Source organism: Rhinolophus sinicus, chromosome 6 (genome assembly GCF_057876585.1).
Source record: "Rhinolophus sinicus isolate RSI-liver-muscle chromosome 6, RSI-T2T, whole genome shotgun sequence".
Lineage (NCBI taxonomy): Eukaryota > Metazoa > Chordata > Mammalia > Chiroptera > Rhinolophidae > Rhinolophus > Rhinolophus sinicus.
Genome location: NC_142506.1, coordinates 62,249,570 through 62,267,908, shown reverse-complemented (window position 1 = coordinate 62,267,908; position 18,339 = coordinate 62,249,570).

Sequence of the window (18,339 nt, the reverse complement as noted above, 5' to 3'; positions counted from 1 at the left end):
TTATTTAAAATTAATAGCACGGACTTATATTAACCCCCAAAGAGTATGGGATGTGAAACTGACGGGAGAACTTGCAAAGGGATTTTTCTTAAAGAGGATTCTCTTGTCTTTGTGGTGATGTTATTTGAACACTTAGTGTTGGCTGTCAAGATTCAGACTGTTCTTTTATGAACACCTCCCTATCCTACCCCGGAGAATATATTCAAGAAAGAATAAAAGAAATGATGAGTCTAAATTTCTCTTCTTCCTTTTATGAAGGGGAAGTCAGGATTTGGTTATTTTGTCAGGGAAGAATAATCCATATGACATTAGAAGTAGTTAATCCTAACAGCATGCGTCCATCAATCTCTCCTCTCTCTCCTCTCTCCTCTCTCCCTTCTCCCCTCTCCCTTCTCCCCTTCCCCCTCTTCTCTCTCTCTCTCTCTCTCTCTCTCTCTCTCTCTCTCTCTCTCTCTCTCTCTCTGTCTCTCTCTCCCTCTCTCTCTCTCCACAGTTTGAATAGGGTTAATGTATTACTTTGCTCTCCACATCCATTCATTATTTTCTTCCCTCAATAATAGGCTGACACCTACTATGGTATGTAGCAAACAATTCTGGTGCAGGCACTGGGGATGCAGTACTGAATGGAGCAGTGCTATTACTGCCCAAAGATTTCCTAATCTCTTGTGAGCATGGATATGGTGCGTCCGGGTGTCTGTGTGCCTATTACCATTATCTGCATAGGATAGCTTCTCGCACGCAGAGGTTCTTCAGTAAGCACTAGTGCATGACGTTTATTTCACTGATTTCATGTCCACTCTTATGTTTATTCAGGGGAAAGTTTACTTATTTTGTTTGATTATCAAACAAAATACATTAGAGACATTCTTACCTTTAGTAAAAATTCTCAAAATTAAATTTTACCCCTTGGGGGCCGGCCTGGTGGCTCAGACGGTTAGAGCTCCATGCTCCTAACTCCGAAGGCTGCCGGTTTGATTCCCACATGGGCCAGTGGGCTCTCAACCACAAGGTCCTCGAATCCCGCAAGGGATGGTGGGCAGCGCCCCCTGCAACTAAGATTGAACACAGCACCTTGAGCTGAGCTGCTGCTGAGCTCCCAGATGGCTCAGTTGGTTGGAGCACATCCTCTCAACCACAAAGTTGCGGGCTTGACTCCTGCAAGGGATGGTGGGCTGCTCCCCCTGCAACTAGCAACTGGCAACTCGACCTGCCACTGAGCTGCGCCCTCCACAACTAAGACTGAAAGGACAACAACTTGACTTGGAAAAAAGTCCTGGAAGTACACACTGTTCCCCAATAAAGTCCTGTTCCCCTTCCCCAATAAAATCTTAAAAAAAAAAAAAAAAATTTACCCCTTACATGGCTTCTTGTTCATTTAATAAACAGGTGCTGGGCCCCTATCATGTGCTAAGCACTTATACGTAACAGACTGTGATGCAGAGACACGCGTACCCACCCACACCACCGGTAGAGTGCCCCCTTTCCCGGAGAAGAGCACATGCTGGATTACTCCATTTCCTTTTCTAAATGCAAAGGATAACCTAGTATAAAGGAGTGATGGGTAATCCCATCAAAGGGCCAAAGAACAGTGATGCAAGATACTTCAATATTTTAAGCAGTTGCCAAATACTAGAAAATTTACCCAGCAAACTGACTGATCACTTTGTGGAAAAAAAATAAATAATAAATAAAATAAACAGAACCAAAAGTTAAAATAAGGAAAAGAGGTGCCTTCATCTACAATATTACCTCCCCACAACTGTTCCATTGTAAGCCTCTTCATGTGTGGTTGTATTTAACGTCTTAGTTGTTATTTCTGGATATTTTCCCACTGACAAGTTAATATGATATAGGACACATGCTGATTTCAATGAATGGATTTCATTTCCTTCCCTATTTTCATACACAAAACATAACACCGTGCAAACCCATTATCTTTCCTCCCTCAATACCTGGTTAGCCGAGTTACTGATGGTAAGTCGGTTCATCTCGGGAGCGACTGCATTTGGAAGCAGACGACATCTTACCCTTTATCAGGACAGAGAGAATCCTTGGAGACCCTGAGTGGTTTCCAATGAACCCATTGTAACTAATGCGTGTTTTTCTCCTGTTCACTTAAGAGCTGAGCCTTCTGTGTTACATTTTCTTTTCACATGTTTTCTGTTACTTTAGACCTTTTGTAGGTGTCTTACCTTAGATTTCAAATCTGTCTATGCGTGTTATACATGTTATCATCTATACTCAAAAGCCCATTGAGAATTGCTAATACATATTTTCAGAAATAGAAAATACCAATTATAAAATAATGCCAATTAAGCAAAATTAACAGAAAGGTATTATTTTTAACATGTTACGAAGAGTTGAAATTGTTGATCTGTAAATTGCTCTTATATCAACAAAACACACCCATGCATTAGAAAGAACAATGATCGAAATATATGAGTAAGACAATCCCTAGAAGAAACACAAGTTGATAACTAATAAAAAATAGCCTTCATTCTCAATAATTATCAATAAATACAATATTTAAAAAGCAGCAAAGTATATTATACTGTCTTTATATTAAAACAACCCCAAATTCCAGAAGCTTAAAACCAGGATGGTGTATTTCTTATTCTTGCTATTTGACATTCATGAGTCAAGTAGCACCGTCAGTACCTACAGACCTCACCACAGATGGCACGGAAACTATGTAACGTTGCCAGGTAGGGCAGCAAGAAAGACAGAGATCTCTGCTGTGGTTCTCACTGACCATTAAATGGTGGAGCTCAGAGGCCAGTTGGACTCACAACTCATTTGGCAGAAGTGGTTGGCCCGAGCCACCCACACGTTTCCAGATTTCCTTAGAAGTCTAAAAGTAACGGCTATTTGATGAGTAGCAATAATGACAAGGGCACGCCCTCGCCCTTTCTCCACTTCATTTCTCTCCATACTATTGCATCACTTCTAAGCCATATATTAACTCACTTATTTTTTTCACTGTCTATCACCTACTCCTGCCTCTCCACCCAGAAGTTAAACTCTACAGAGGCTTAAGAGCACAAAGTAGAACACAGTCTACTTTGTTCACTACTGTATCCCATGTACCCAACATGGTCTGATGCACAGAAGTTGCTCATTAAAGACTTTGTAAAGGAATAAAGAATGTATTGTCTAAATCTATCAAGATCCTCTTTAAAAAAATTAAGCATAATCTGCTAGCCAGGGTGAAATGTGTTTGGATGTTTGCATATACCATTAGCTAATCAGAAATCTGGGTTTGCAGTTCCTGAAAATCAATTTGGCAATATGTAACAAGAGACTTCAAAGATGCAGATATTTTGTTAAAGTGATTTATCTTATTAAAGTCTATCTTAAAGTAATAACCATAAATATGAAAAATCATTTTGGAGGAAAATGTTTGTTTTAGAGCCATTTAACATAGTAAAGATTTAAAAACAATCTGAATTTCCAATGATGACATTATGGTTAAAAACGTTTGGTATGTCTATTTAAATATTTGATATTCTATCATTGAAAATTAATGCTATGAAGAAAACACTCATAATGCAATGTATATGCAGCATAAGTTACTATGTTAAATATATACATTAACCAAAGGAAAAAAAAATACGAAGAGATTCCCTATTCCGATGTCAACAGAACTTTCATTCCCACCTTATCTTCCTACATCAAATACCTAGAACTGACTGATTAATTAATAAGTCCATAATAGCAATGGGAAATAAGAGAAAGTACCATTATTAAACTGCAATCTTTGAGGAAACATAAAGAAGGAAAGTGGACAGGATCTGATTGACAAAGAGAGAAGGAGAGCCCGGAACATGAACACAAGTGAGCTGTCAAAAAAATGGGAGCTGTTCTGGGAATCCTCCAGGAACCAATGAAGCCGTAGAAAGAGGGGTGAGTACCTGGGTCCCATCTGGGTGATCAGAGAAGAAAGCTAGGCTAGCTTGTCTCCCTCCCACGTCTGATTATTAAGCAGTAACAGCAGAACTGTTTGACCCCAAACTACAGCAAACCCAAATTGCTTGCTGAAACAGGCAATTTCTTTGAGATGGAGTAGCAGTCAACACTCTTCATCTCTGAGCTCTTTGACAGTTGCCCTGATACATACAATTCCCTGGGGACCGGTGTTGCTTTGGAGGTACTATTTTGGTCAGAGACTGGGTGAAGGGGAGTTCCAGAGCCTTCTTTTATTTTGTCCATCCTAAAATAGTACGTCTTACCCAACACACAAACATGAATGCACTTAGCAACATAGTCTCTGACTATGTTATATAACAGAAAAAAAAAAAAAAAAGCACCATTATTAAGGATACATTTAAAACTACGCAGTAATAAAAACAGTCCCACTATAAATTAAATTCTGGACTTGGGAAACAGAAACAGAGTGGGTGCACGATCCTACTGGACCCGCTGTGAATCAGATGTGGGCCGAGACTCCCGTTGTCACCTGACCTTCATAAGCGCCTCTTTGGCCTATGCACCAGAGTGGTACTTTCCTCAGTTCACCGCTGGTCTTTCATAACTTCCAAAGCCTCTGGACATTTGCATCTCCCTCGTGCAGAGTAACCTTGGTAAACTGTTTTGAGTCCGTCTACTAAAGTCTTGGGAGAAGATTGATTCGTGGCTATTTTCAGGGACCTTTCTTAAAAGGACCGGGCCTCCCTGCCAATCAGGGAGCTCTGGGACCTGGGTAAGAGGCAGCAAATCCCTACTCTAGTTACTTGAATCAAATCTCTGCCCAGCTGACCAAAAATTTACAACTTACGTAGACCAAACAGCACTTCAGCGTGCTGTTTTATCCCTAGGGACACCCTGGTCAGTCAGCCACCATCACCACCACCACCACCAATGCAGTGGGTTCAGCCTCAGGATCTTTGCACTTACGTTCCCTCAGCAGGAAATAGCATTTCCCCTGACTTTCATATATGGATTCAGTACAGATATCATCTCCCACCGATTTTTTTTAACCACTGAAGTGGACATACCACTGGCCTGCCTCCATTGTTATGTTTTATACTCTTTAGAGCAATTTTCATGACTCAAAATTATAATTGTTTCTGCTTGTTTGTTGACTACCCACTTTCCCTGGCTAGAATACAAATCATGAAATCAAAGACTTTTCTCTCTTGTGGTACCTAAATGGTGTCTTCCATGTAATGGACATACAATACATATTTGTGAAATAAAGAGGCAAATGAACAAAAAAGCATGGCAAAAATTTACAAGATGGGAAACCTTCAAGTACGAAAACTGGTCAACATAAAGAAGCACTTATATATTTAAAAGAAGAAATCGAAATGCCATTATAGGGTTTGACCAAAATATTATAGAAAGCAAACACCAGTCAGATTGATTTGCATTTCCAACTCTGCTTATCACTCAGTTATTTCTTCTTTCTAATCTTATTTATTTGTAATATGTTAGCATTCCTATACAGATGGTTTTAAGCATTTGCAAAGGAAAGAGGTTACTATAATTTTGGATAAATTATACAGTTTTGGTAGCTGAAACTGGAAAACATCAACTCAAGTCTGTTATTCTTTCCATGCAAATACAACCTGAAAGTTCACAAGAGGAACCAGTAATTTCAATAAAGTATCTGAAAGTAACCATTCGGGATATTCTTCTGATGAACAGCTGAGAATCATCTAAACTTAGTTCTATTTGTGGAGACACAGCAAAGAATGGTTCATTTAAACCAAGCTAATGCATATAGATATTTATAGGGTTTTTTGTCAGTTTTTTTGTTTTTGGTTTTTTTTTTGTATTTTTTTTTTAATACAAAGAAGAATGCTGTGCATCTACTAATGCTATTTTAACAGAAGGGCAGGGTATATTTTCTGTCAACTTGGCCAGTTCAAAGAACTAAGCAATGAATGATTATCAGTTTGCTAAAATAAAGTTTACTTAGAGATGATGAAATAAAGTTCGATATTGATTTATGAAGGGATTTTGAAAAGGGAAATTCTCTGTAAACACATGGACTCAATGGGCCATCAATAACCGTGACCTTCTTGCTTCATTTATCCTGATTTTATCCTAAGAGACTAAAAATAAACATCAGATGCCTAGAGAAAGGTGCAAACAATGACTTAGTCTAATAAAACTCTTCACAGATCTCATTTTTAAAACTTAAAACACCTCCTTGCCACTTAGTTTGTGTCTGAAGTATATTCATATCTGGTAAGCATCTCTAAACAATGCATCTTTAAAACACGTAGTTTTAGATTGTTAACAAAATCTTTATTTCCTGTACTAAGTAAAATTCTGTATTCAAAGACAAAAATAGGTGCACCTGAACCTGGACAACTAAATACTTATTTTAGACTAATATATTCAGTTGCACCCAAAATTACTTGATGGAAATTTTAATTAATGTTATTGAAATTATATTGTTCATTTTATTATATAACTTTCTCAGAATGACATGAAATTGTCTGAAATTGTATTCAGTTTGAATAAGAAATACGGGCATCACCATAGAGAAAATTACTCTCAACATTTTGCATATTGCATGTAAATATAATGACATTAAATGATATTCTGCCCATAAATAATCACTGTGAAAATTGTTTAAAAATATGAGGTGATATTTAGGAAATGATATGCAAAATGTTGAGAGTAAATTTGTATATGATAATAGTTACAATGTACATTATTTCACATATGGATGAACACGGAATGAAAATTTAAATGAGTTTATTCTATTAGGTATAGATGATATTTTTAAATTTAAGGAAAAACTATATAATATAAAAATCCATATATAAATGAATAAATCATATGTAAATCATATATAAATCATATATAAGTCAATAAAAGCATGTGAAAAAATTTTTTAGAAAAAATTCTAACACATCAAGTTCAACAAATGGGATTGTCTGAAAGTCAAAATAAATAAAATACAGAAAAAAATACAATGTATTATTAACATAGAAGTGAAAATGTCAGAGTAGATTGGATAAGGGACCTTGAAAATGAAAAGTTGGTAACATATAACTACAAAAGTCAAAAGTATACAAACGCAGTTACTAAATTTACAGAAAGATAAAAGGAGCGTCTAAAGAAAATACACTCAAAGAGATTAAATGTGAAGTCATCTACCACGATGCGTGCCTGAACCAGGGTATTTTATTCTTCTTCCTTTCTTCCTAGAATCTACACAGCTGATGACCAGAAGAACAAGAAAGCAAAGTATAAAATGGAAATTTGGGCTTCACAGCTTGGCCATCTTGGGAGATGCAGCTCCTGTCACTGACATACACACTACAACCAAGAAGGGTGCTTGGCTGAGAGGACAGAGACTTCTTCCACTTTGCATCCGAGATACTGAAAGTCATCCGATTGGAGAAGTCAGGTAGGAAGAGGCATGGTACTGGGAAAGCAGGTCCAAGATAGTTCATCCTTTCCGAAAAATTGACAGAGACATTTGATCCATGCCAAAAGGTCCTTGAAATTTGCCCATGTCCAAAATGTCCACGCTCAGAAAATGTCCCTGGGTTTAAATCACCAATAATATTCGTTCTACTTTGGGTTTACAGGAGTAATACATTAAAAATACCATGTTTACTGGTCCAATAATTGTGGCTGTAATGCCAATAATAACCCTTCTTGGCGAGGTAGCCTGGCGTGTCATGGCACGCGGGGTTAGGTAGATGGGTCGGGGTTCGGATCTTGTAGAAGACTGGGGTTTTATATTATCTATGAGGACCAAATATCCACCGACATTTTGGACCAAGGTTCAATGATTGATAGGCCTAGTAGCTATCAGAATATACAGAGATTAGAATGAGAACAGAGGTAAAAATGTCTCCTGCCTTACTAGTCAAAGTGGTCCTCTGAGCAGTGAATTTGGTTCACCTGGGAACATGACCGAAAAGCAGAATCATGGGCTCCCCTCTGTTGTCCTGGATTGCAGCTGCAGTTTGAGAAGACCTACCAGTGACTTGTATGCACACTGAAATCTGAGAATCACTGGTGTAGACAATAACATGAGAAATGAGAACTGTGCCTGAGGAAATATAAATTCTAAGAAGAGGCACGAAAGAAACCACAAATATCAATTTAAGGGATTAGCAGGGGGTTAGGGAAGTGGAGAGACTGGATTCATGAAACAAATAGGAAGAACATTTCGAGGGAGGACCAACCATGCCCAACGTTTCAGAAAAGACCAATAAAATAAACACTGGCATGTGTGCCTACAATCTGACCATCATGCCACCATTAGGAATGTTTCTGGAACAACTAATATTCAGCGGCGTTAGGGAGAAGCCAGATTTGATTTCTCTGGCTTAGTAAATAATTAGGAATTGAGGAATTTAGAGGGACAACTAGAGAAGAGACCACATTTACAAAATGCTGGCAGTGAAGGTGGTGAGACATCTCATGGCAGTGGGAGGGTTGAAGGAACTGTTTTGTTCACAGAAGAGTAAGGAAGCTATTGCCTCCTCTGGGAGAGAAGTGAGAGATCCAAGGACAAGAGCAGGATGCATATGCTTTATGTAAAATAACCTTACATAAAAGTTAACAAAATTAAAATAATTAAGGGGGTAAGTGGAGAGGCTTTCCAACTAATTGTCTTTCTGTTTCTCTGAAAAAGAAGAATAAGATCAATTTTGGGTTTATGAGCCTGGACTCTAGCATCACACTGTTTGAGTTGAATTCCAGTTCCTCAGCCCCTTTTCATTTTCTTCCCTGTAAGATGGGAGCCATAATCAAGCCTTTATATCAGAAGCAAACTACGGAAATTGCCCATAGGTGACTAAAGCAGAGAATGAATTAAGAAGAATGGATACAGTCACAGAAATTTCCAGTAGCCTGGAAGTCAGCAATAGTCAGGATCAATGGAAGCCTCGGTAAGAGCACGGTTCATCTCCACAGCACCCCACTGGCTCATGGCCTCTTATGCTGCCCTCTGGGTCTGACCGTGAATTAGGTCAAAGAGACTGAGAAGAACTGCAGGCTGATAACTGCAGTCCAGAGACCTGTGATGCTTAGGAACCTGTGATAAGGAACCACTGGAGAAACAGAGACATGTCAAGAGACAGTGGGATTCAAGACAGAAGAATTTGGGGAAGAGGTCAAGTGAGACAAAGATATACGTAGTTTTTAGGGACGTGTGTGGTCCGAACCAAAGGAGAAAGTTTCTATGTAAGATTCTGAGAGGACCATTATATAATAGGGGCTGCAGTAAAGAAGGTAAATATTCACATTCATATGAATATGAGAGAGAGAGAGAGAAAGAGAGAGAGAGAGAGAGAGAGAGAGAGAGAGAGAGAGAAAGTGTGTGTGTGTGTGTGTGTGTGTGTGTGTGTTCAGTGGTTGAGGGATGTGTAGTTGTAAAATGTGTGTGGGGGAGGGGATGCTAACCATGTAGGTCAGGGCACGATCACAGGGAGTACAAGTTCCATGCTAGGAATTGTTATCCGTTATGAGAGATCAATTCTATAGAATTGCACTCCAATCCTGAAAGGTGAACATTGAAGACATTAAAAATGGGTCGACTCTCTGAGAAACACGCCAAGAAAGAAGGACGGCAAAAGGAGGAGTGAGATCTGCTAAGATGTCACCCCTAGAGAGCATCGTTCAGAATATGAAAAGAGAGCAATATGAGAATGACCAACTGCCAGGCCAACGTGGGGGGGCGAGGGGGTGAGGTCATTGTGACTGGGCCTCTATACGCCAGGGTGTACAGTGGGATCTACAGCTTCAATGATAGAGAGACGTGAGGGGACTGCAGAGCTGGTGCCACCACATACGAGTATATGCCGGCCGCCTCCAGGAGGTCCACAGTGCTAACGAGAGTGGTGGCATTGGTGGTGTTGACTTGGAGAGCAAGCTGGGTAGGGATTCTTGAACTAATGGAGTAGACAAAGTGGGAGTTCTTGTTAGAACAATGGCTGTGTGGTGGCACCAGATACTGACCCATCAAAAGGTATGTCCCACCTGGAAAAATGCCTACTAAGGCGATTTCAGAATGAAGACAGAGAAGATTTGGATAGAATTATAGATAGAATTATCTTCAGCATGTGGTGGCACTCATTTATCCTAATGTGTGTGTGTATGGGGCGGGGGTGGGGGGGACAGAAATGCATAGCGAAGCTTCCTTTTTACACACATTGCTTTGTGCCGTCCCCTCTCCTAAAGCAACCTTCCCTAATTGATCATGGTCGCCTACCATACTGAGCCCAGACAAGCCCTGGAATCGTTCCCCACTAAATGAGTGGTGCAGGCAATCTGTCTATCCAAGGCAGTTTGCCCACAAGACAAAATGTCATTGCCAATGATGGCTTGGCTGCAAAGAGGGATCAAATAACACAGGGAAAAGAGGTCTGATAGATTGCTCATGTGGGTATTTACATTAGGAGAGTTACAGAGGGGACAGGTGTTCAACGAACCAAGTTAAGATGCTGAAACAATACAGAAATTAGGAAATTAATACAGGTAGGAGGAAAGCCATATAGGTAATGATCGAAAGCATATTCTTGCCCTCCTGGTATTAATTAGCTAGCATCACCTTGAAGAAAATTAGTGTTTAGCATCAGTTTGAACATCAAGAATGGCCAAATTTATCGAATTAGGGTGTGCCTCGTTTCTGCTACTCCCTTTGTAATCTGACAGATCTCAGTTTAATCATCTAAGCGATTCTTTAGGTTTAGGCTTACTTTCAGTTCTATGTACAAATATCAGCCACTCTACTTTAAGAGCACTTAAAAAACTCAAGGAACTTTTAACTCAAAGATTTGTGACATGTGTAACAAGAACATAAAACTGAAATTTGCTATGAAAAAGGTACGTCTCAAGGTCACTTTTAACATGAACAGAAGAGAAATAAACATCTCCCAAACCTCCCTTTTTAAACTAGAGAGATTTTCTTTATTTGCTGAAGCTTGTTAATTGCATATCTAAGCTTTCCCCCCCGAAGTCCTTAATTATAATACAGGCTTTAGCTTTGCTTCATCTCATATGGATTTTTTTGAGAAATAGCCGCACAATAATGTGGTTTTATTATTAAAATAATTATAGCAATATATCAAATACTATCAAATTACATAATGGAAGTGCAAGGAATAGTTGCAGATGATTAGAAAGAAAGATGGGTTCTAGAACGAAAACACGATTATAAATTAGCCTGGAGAAAGCAAAGCCACGTGGTGCACAATAAGGGTTTATCACTTAAAGTGAGAACTAGGAGAAAAAATAAAAGGATGATATAATGAATCACTAAAGAACAATATGTACGTTAGATATAAAAATTAAATGATGAGGGAAAGTCCAGTGTTTTACTCTTTATAAGATACAAGAAAGGAAATTCTATATGCAATTTTATCCCTGGGTCATTTTAGAAGAACAAAAATAAAAGGTAAATAACTGAATTTATTATTGTATTCCAATTGGACCTGCACTGTACCTAGATGTATATCATAGAAAGTGGCTGGCCGAGGGCGTGGGGGCAGTGGGGAGACAGAAGATGTATTTCTCAGTAAGTAAACTTTCCCTAACCCCCAACATAACATTTATCACTAGAGGCAATAGGGATACCGTTAGGCAATGTGACACAAGGCCTGTAAATATTCTAAAATTCCAAGGAGAATTTTTTCTAAAGCAACCTGCCTGAGACAATCTCTGCTTTATGCTATGTATGTATGAGAAAATCAGTTGGTAAGAAACAGAACAGAGAAAAAATCACAGTAGAAAAGCCGTGATGCTTCCTCCAGGTGTTCTGTGAAAATGTACTTTAATTTAATTTCTTACAGCTTTAACTTTAATATGTACTGCTACATATCCATGACATTTCATGATAATCACGTCATAATTGAGAATTGTACTTCTGTCCAATATACAGTTGACTCTTGAACGTCCCAGATTTGAAACGCGCGGGTCCATTTTTATGTAGATTTCTTTCAGTAAATACTGTAAATGTGTTTACCTCTTATAATTTTCTTAATAACATTTTCTTTTCTCTAGCTTACCTTATTGTAATACTAAAGTTTACAATATATATAGACAATATGTCAATAGACGGTTTATGTTATTGATAAGGCTTACAGATCATAGCATATTATTTGTAGTTTAAGTTTTAGGGTAGTCAAAAGTTATATGCAGATTTTCAACTGAAAAGGGAGCCAATACCCCTAAGGTCATTTAAGAAGCTATTTACTTAACCCAGGTGATATGGATGGGAAATTGGACCAAAGTTAGTAGAGCAGATGGTGAGATGTATTGAAATCTGAATCTGTTTTGAAAAGAGAGCTGACAAGATTTGATAATCAATTGATAAGATGCATAGGAACAAAAGATCAAGTACGTCCAACTGGAATAAGGGTTCTATTGACTGAAACAGGGGAGTTTGGGAAAGAAGTCTTGGGAAGCGACTAATATTTTCACATTTCATGGTTAGGGTTTACTGAGCAAAATCTTTGACAATCTAAATTCCAAGATAATTGAATCATGGTTGGGAAGTTACAGATACTGAATTACTCCAGATATATTTACAAAGTATCTCCTTAAGAGCCCTTTGCCACTTAGACATTTCAAAAGGTTGTGTCAATTTAAGAACCTTTCCTAGTCCCTACCCAGGGAGGATCTGTTTACATTAGAAAAGAAGAGTTTCTCTTCTGTTGCTCAGCAATTCCTATAAAAGATCCAGATTCCATAGTTTCAGAGTTTCTTAAAATCCATGTACTAGCTAATATTAACTGTTATACCAGTGTCTACTTTTAAGATGCGATAATATAGCCGCTAAATTCTAACTCCATTTCATCTACTCCATCCTAAATCTATGTTCTGGATTATATTATCAGCACAAATTATTCCTGCTCTAGAATCTTAAATTTCAAATATGATAATCTTGGAATGCTTTCTCTTATCCTTCTAGTTTATTCATCCTATTAAAAAAATCTTATCAAGATATGTAGTTCAAAAAAGTCTTCTTTCCTTGTCTTTCCCAGTTTTGGTTTATCTTTATTCTCTATCCTACTTGGACAACAAAGAGATAGTTTGTGAAGCTGAGATACTAATAGGAGAGGTTCTTGGTAGAGGTTCAGGAGAGAATCAAAAGCAAAGGGTAAAAAAAAAAAAATCTAACAAGAAAAACAAACAAAACCTACCAAACAAAAAAGAAAAAAGAAAGAAAAAGAAAAAAAAAAATCAAGCAGAAAGGGCTCAGCTGAGAGGAAGCAGCCATGTATGAAGCAACAGGACCCAAGGCCCCGGGGAAACTAGGTGAGGATAGAGATTCAGAGCCAGGGAGAGGGGAAAGGGATTTCTTTTTCCAAGACATTTGAACTTATTTATATAGGGATCAGAGGCAAAGGGGAGATAGGAAATAAGATCCTGATTTCTGATTCTACAGGGCTCTTAGTCACAGAAAGGAGGGGCATATCACCCAGGTATTATTAGACGAGCAAGTAATAGTTTACCTGGGGCAAGTTATTCAACCTCTGTATGTCCCATTTGGTTCACCTATTAAGTAAAGATATCAATCATACCCATATCATAGGCTTGTTGGTAACTGACCCAATTAATATCTGTAAAGCGATGAGAAAAGTTCTAGGCCTTACAAAGAAACATTAGCTGCTATTGTAATTATTACCCAAATTATGGTGAGATATCATGAACTATCTCTGTTCCACAGTCTACATTTGATTTACTACATATCCTCTTTAAAGTGCAAATATAGGGAAATCCCCTTCTGATATAGAAAACAGTGCTGAACAGGTTTTAGATTTTAATCAATCAGTGAAGATCCCATAAGGTTTTCAGACCCTACAAGCTCTTCCTCCCAGGACCAGACATTCTGACTTTGACTGACAGGGCAAGTAGCCAACCTCACCAACCTCATCCATTCTGTCTTGATTTCATGACATATCATTCATATATATATATATATATATATATATATATATATATATATATATATATATTCATATATATATATATGGTACTGGGCACACAGAAAAAACAAAAACAAAACTGATTATGAATCTAGCCAAACCCTTAATCTAGTGAGTCTCAATTTACTCAACATAAACTCAACTGTATCCTAATTCTCAATTTTGTAAAAATTTTGTGTAAGGGAAACAAAGCAAAACTAAAACAACAAACACACAAAAAAACATTTCAGAATCTGGATAGATTCTTTTACCCCAAGGTAGAATTGTATGAGTAAAGTGCTATATCTCACACAAACACCCTGACACATTATGTCAGTGCACCAAGAAACTTAGTACAGAAAATGGCACAAACATCAAAATTACAACATTAAAAAGCCAAATGCAGCTTATTGAAGGATTATACCGACTATTGTATTATACATGTTACTTACTACCCTTCTCTATGTGAATTTTGAAAATAACCTGTTAGTAATATGAAAACATTTGATTTTCAAGTAAGTTAATATATCTTTTAGTATTCCAACAATTTAGGTTTATAAAAGAGAAAAATAACAAAAAAATTATGTGATCCATTGGTTCAATGTGTTTTATTTTCCTTACATGTATAAATTATCTGTGCATACATTTGTGCCTTCTCAAACAGCATGTATTTTGCTTGCTGTTCTAAAGATATTTCACGAAAAAATAATACACGACTATTCTAAATAGATCAAAATTTGTCTAAAAGATCTAGAAGAAAATTGCAAAGATCCAAATAAATGTATATATACTGGATCCCCCCTCCGGTACATTCCTGGTAAAGAAATGGAGAAAGCCAAAATTATGACTCTAACACCTTTACCCCCAAAAAGTCATCTTCTTGCTTTAAGAACTTCATGAACAATGAATCCTGTTAACCCACAAAACTATTGTTGGCTATATTGAAAGAATTCTGTGTGCAAAGATTGGAAAATCAAGTCACGTTCTGTGCACAATACTTTTAGAGCGCTTATTTAAGTCTTTGAGTCCTAAAATTGCACCTGCCTTTGGAATGCATTTTACCCATCATCCCAAGCACTCAGTTACGTCATCGTGTATATTATTGGGTCGGCAACTGCAACAGTGAAGCAATGGAGCAACTTTTCTTTTGTTTTGTTTAATCTGTCAGAATTGTAACAGAAAAACAACTTGCAGAAGTAGTCTGTGTTTGCTTTCAAGTGCCACCCTGCACTTGCTCCGATATTCTATTTGTTTCCCTTACAAATCAACCCATTATGGAATTTTATGGAATTTTTCTCCTGTTAGTATGTAGCTTGAGCACTAGAACACGCATTTTCATAAAACGTTTAACTTTTGACTTTTATTTTGAGCATGACAACAGTGAAATACAAGTCTAATTCATAGGAAAGTATTGGCAGAAATGTAGACAGTGCAGCAATCTCGTAAAACACATATGCAATTAATTTAAAGGTTTGAAAATCTGCATTTTATTCAGGCATATCATCTGTTTTGTTAGAAAATTTTACCACTAATGCTATTGCCTGTTATAGGGATTAGTAAAGTGGAAAGTGGGTCAAGAGGAAATACACAGATTGAAGCACACAGAGGGGGAAAAAAGGAAAAAAGACAAAACAAAAGGATACATAACATAAAAGGAAGATTAATATACATCATAGGCTTTTTTTGACTTAGGTTTACCAAGCTTAGAGGGTGCTTGATGGCATTAAAATTGTACGTTAAAAATGAAAGAAAGAGAAAGAGAGAGAGAGAGAGAAAGGCTCATAATCAGGAATCTAGTAATTAACATCAACATATTACAAAAAATAATAGAAAATTAAAACCAAATAAAGTGGAAAGAAGAAAACAGTAGAAAAATAAATCACTTAAAAAATAAAGACAATGAACTAAGCCAATACTGAGGGTCCAAAAAAATCTAATGAGCTTCATAAATCACTGGCACTATCTATAAAAAAAAAAAAAAAAAGAAAGAAAGAAAGAAAGAAAGAAAGAAAGAAAGAAAGAAAGAAAGAAAGAAAGAAAGAAAAGAAAAAAGGCAAATGTTTCCAAAATCAGGAATGAAAAAGAAAAAGAAGGCATCAGTATGGAGCAGACATAAGATCATATGGAATGAATGTAGTCATGAGTTCCAAATCTTGTGTGAAATGGACAAATATCTATGAAGACTCCACTTATTAAAACTAAAACATGAAGATATAGAAAATATGAATAATGTCATATAAAAATATATATCTTGTAATTAAAGAATAATTCTATCAAAAAAGTGAGGTCAGTATTTAAAGTCTCCCGACGAAGCTCTAGGCCTAGATGGCTTTATTGGTAAATGATTCCAAACTTTAAGGGAACAAATAACACTACTTTTGTAAACATTCATCCAAAGAATAAAAAGTGGGGCTCACTTCACTCCGTTTATGAAACTTATACCACATTGACACCAAAACTTGACAAGGACATTTCAAAAAAGAAAAATTTCAAACCGACGTCTCTCATGCACATAGATGCCAAAATCCTAAACAAAATCTTAGTAAAATGAATCCAGCGACACTAGTTAAAAAAAAAAAAAAGAAAGAAAAAAAAAGTGCATCAAAAGTCAGTTGGGTTTACGCTAAGAATTCAATCTTAGTTATTATTCAAAAATCAGTCATTGCAATTGATCATATATTAATAGGATAAAGGAGAAAAAATAAGACAATCACCTTAATATATGTAAAAAAACAGTTGATAGAATTTAACACAAGATAAAATTGTTAACCAAAATAAGAGAAGTATTTTTTTTAAATCTGATTAAGAGCCCACCCTTTTAACTGCTCTTAGGATGCTGGACAGCAGAGGGGACCAGGTGCATTCAGAGGGGCTGCCGCTAACCTTCCTAGTGAAAGTGCTACAGATCTCTGTGAACTGACTTCTTCCCAGAATGCCCTGTGTTCCACTCCCCGCAATAAAGCAGGCTAACCACATGTCCAGCCTCTTGGCTGACTGACACCCCAAACAGAAATGCCATACCACTCTCTCATTCCAGATGCATAGTATATCCCAGGCCCCATCCCACCACTCTACTTGGGGAACTCTGCAGTAGATGGTCCAAAGAGGAAAATGTGTTGCCATTGAGAGTGGAGCAGAAACCAAGTCATTTTTTTTTTGCTTATAAAGTTCCACAAACCACAGCATCTCTTCCTCGTTTGTGAGAAATAAAAGTTTCTTACACAATCACAACTTAAATAATTTTAAAACAAGAAGTGCATTAGCATCTTTATTACAAATGTAATTGGTTTTCTTTTATTTTCCTTTGTGGAGATAGGGTCACTAGTTAAAATACACCACTGTAAAATCTGCAATTTAAATTTCATTTCATGCTGCATTGTAGAAATAGTTTACATAAATAGCAACCATTAATCATTTTAAACAAAGGTTAAATGTAAATTAGGATCTCGCTATTTATTTCTATGATTATTTAGAGTTTTCTGGTAAAGTTTTGTTTTTCTGAGGATGAAGAAATTAATGTTTTTGAAAGTAAAATATCTTTAAGCTAAAATTGATAATTTCCAGAAATCAGTGGATCTGGAGAGAATGTCATAGCATCATCAACAGCATTTGAAGTTAAAAGCATGCTGGCTCTCAATTTTAGTCACACTTTTAATTGTCACAATATAATCATAAATCTCTCTTCAGGAGTTCTATCTACTCATATTAAATAACTACATTGAACACAATTTTGAGAAAAAAATATCTTTCTGGTGGCTGTAATTTTCTGAAGAGGGTTAGAATGCTGGTTTAATTATCTTTTAGTTTATTCCACAAAAGAAGGTATAGAAAGGAATAACATTAGTATATGTTAGTAAAAACTACCTAATTTAAGGGGCATTGCCACAGGGACAAAACACCTGGATAAACGCGTGGTTTCAGTGGTTTGTATAAATTATTTGTCCCTTTATCACGAAATACTTTAGTAATGGACCAACTTTTTAGTCATCATTCTAAACTACCGTTCTTAGGTAATCACAGCTTCTTTTAAGTATTTCTATTCTTTTATTTCTTTCTGATGGTTTTACTCTTACCACAGCTTGATATGATACTTATGTCAAGAGTGGCAGTTTGATATTTAGAAAACAAGGTTCAATAAATAATTACACATGATAACATTTTCCTGAAGTTCAAAATGAAAGCCTAAAAGATTTACCTGAATTAAAGTTAGCTAAATGAAAAAAGTGTTTTGATGTGGAAGGACCCAGAAATAATAAAGATCACATTACCTAACTAAGACCAATTATAACAATTTACTGTAATATGAATTTAGTGAATGTTGTCTCTTTCTCGATCTTAAAATATCTTACTGCGCTGCACGTACAGTAAGGGGTGCTTCACACGTTAGCTGGGACAGAGCAGGATGACGAAAGCTGTCACCATGCTATTCAGAATGGCACATCATTTACAACGCATC